Source organism: Nannospalax galili, unplaced genomic scaffold (genome assembly GCF_000622305.1).
Source record: "Nannospalax galili isolate Female #2095 unplaced genomic scaffold, S.galili_v1.0 scaffold861, whole genome shotgun sequence".
In the NCBI taxonomy this organism is placed as follows: Eukaryota; Metazoa; Chordata; class Mammalia; order Rodentia; family Spalacidae; genus Nannospalax; species Nannospalax galili.
In genome coordinates this window covers 1,916,257-1,918,766 of record NW_008345581.1, presented here as the reverse complement: position 1 = coordinate 1,918,766, position 2,510 = coordinate 1,916,257, and the positions used below count along the sequence as shown (strand labels likewise).

At 44.9% G+C, this 2,510-nt stretch overlaps 1 pseudogene; it reads right to left on the bottom strand.

The window, feature by feature from the left end:
* Positions 1-202: 202 nt before the first annotated feature.
* On the bottom strand, positions 203-688 carry LOC103740971 (annotated as a pseudogene).
* Between the last annotated feature and the right edge of the window lie 1,822 nt (positions 689-2,510).

The following is a 2,510-nucleotide window of genomic DNA, read 5'->3' as shown; positions in this document are numbered from 1 at the left end:
GGAAGGCCAGACTGTCAGGGATGGAGGGAAAGGATGGTCCAGGGTGGTATGGTAGGGACATTTGGCAACTGGGGTAAAGGGATTCCCCTCTCCCTGCTGCGAGTCTCCTAGTCCCTCTGGTCTGGTAGGAAAGGGGCAGCTTTCAGTACCTAGGAGCAGGTCTGGGCCTGATAGATGTTCCAGGCAGAGGGCTGGAGGCGGCTCACAAAGGCTTGCCCTCCAGGGAGATGTCAGGACTGACACCTAGTTTTTCTGCCAGGGTGCAGCAGTCCTTGACCTCTTCGTAGCAGTTAGCTGGTAATTCATGCTCGATCCCTGTCAGCTTCTTGGTGGCATCCTTGGAACTGGCATAAATCATTTTGCTCTTAAGGGGTGCACTCTCAGGGACCCAAAAGATGAACACCAGATTCTCCTTCTTGCTGTCCTTGGTGTCATAGGTGGTGTCCTAGAGAGCAGAGTGGCAGTCCTTGTCAGGCAGCACCACAAAGGTGGTGCGGGAGTCATTCACAGTTTGCCCCACATCGCCTGACAGGATCTTCTTGTCCTCACCAAGGATGATGATTTTGTCCTCACTCAGGCAGAACAGCACTGCCTTCTTGAATTTCTCCACTTCCTCTGGCATTGAGGGCTTACACACCTTCATGTCATTGAACACTTAGATGAGACCATCAGAGACAGCCACGCCAGAGGCTATGTGTCCAGGAGTGAAAGGGAGCCAAGGAGAACTCCAGAAGAACTGAGTCGCCCCAGCTGTTGCCAGGATCCGACTGAAGGAAGGAACTTTCAAACCAAGGAAGAATGATAGCAAAAGAACAGACTCGTGTGGATGGTAAACATGGCCAAAGACTGAAAATGACGGTGTTGGAGCCTAGACTTGAGAGGAGGAATTAAAACGGGACTAGAGCAGTTACATCACAATATACAGGGTCTTATGACATAATAAAGAATTTGAACATTTTTATAGATAGGAACAGATTTTTAAGCTAAAAATGTCATGTCATAACAAAATCTATCTGGTGATGTATGGAATAATCGATTTGAAAGAGAGATCAGTCCTGAGATAATGGGGCCTTGATCTAGGTCTGAAGAAAGGGACAATGAAGAAAAGAACAAAGGATGTGCAAGAGGAGAAGAATGAAATGATCTTGGAAGACCCCGTCAATCCTAGATGATAACATAAGCAGCAGGAAAAGCTTGTCATGAAGTAAGATGTTGACCACGCACTAGGGATATATGTCATGACAGAAGAATCTCTATGTTCAGCAAGAGTTAGAGAAAGTTCAGTGAAAGGCTGAGGCCGGAGATAGGTGTTTGGAAGTCATCAATCAGTTATCAAACATCAATGGAAAACCCTCTATAATATGTTCACCATGGAAAATGCCAAGAATATAACAATGCACCGAAATGTCTCCTGGGCTTGGACAAATATGAGGAATATTAAGCTCCTAGGAACAAAGTAGTCTACAGGGAAAATGTCCCTTGTATCTTTAGAAGCACAGTAAAACATCTGAAAACAGAAGAGGGTTTGACTTCTAAGTAAATCATTGAGAATCAGACTTGAGACATAGTAGTACAGACAGTAGAGTCTAATGTCCCTGCCCACAAGTCTGGGTGCTTTCTACTAGTTCATAACCTCTCCCTGACCAGCATCACTGCTTGTTTTCAGTTCTATCCTGCAATTCATTTGAGGTTGCCATTTTCTACAGAACTGAAAAAAAAAAAATGTATTTGTCATCTGAGGAGTCCTATTCAAATCACTAACAGAAGATAGAGTTATAAAAGCTTTTAATCTCTCCCACCATCAATGATGGCAGCATGAAGGAAATCCTTGGGCCAAGATTGAGAACTGAGAGCCACCTCTTAACAAGATTTATACCAGTGCTCCTACCTCAGGGATGACGTGCATTCCTAGAGCCACTGAAGCCAGCTGGGAGCCCTCTGGACGGAAGAGGCTGGAGGCAGGCGGGAATACCAAAAGCAACATCCGCCAGGCAGAAATGGAATTCTCGGCTTTAATGTCCTTTTTGCCTGCCCATTTTCATCTTTACAGAACAGCCCCTTCCCCGTCCTTCCCAATCCCCCATTTTCTTTTCTTTTTTCCTTTCTTTAAATGCAGTCTAATCCCGAGTGTGAACTGATGTAGTTTGTGTGTTAGGGGGAAAAATCTCTCTCTTTTTCTGCCTTTTTTTTCTTCTTCTTCCCCTGGCCCAGTTCATTATTTTTCTTTCTTGTCACTCAGTGTGATAGGTTGAACAGAAGTGCACAGATGAGCACTGAAAACGGTGTCACAAGGCCTTAATCTAGTCTTTAATGCCTGACTTCAGAGATGTCATTTATCTTCTAACTGCAGCAGGCATCCACCAACTTTATCTCTAATAATATATTGATGGATTAAAAGGGTCGGGCAGGAGACCGGGCTGGAAAAATTGCTTATTGACATCAAAATACAGTGCCCTCAACCTGATAAACATGGAGGGCTCGTGTATCTCCCAGAATAGTTGGCGTAGCTA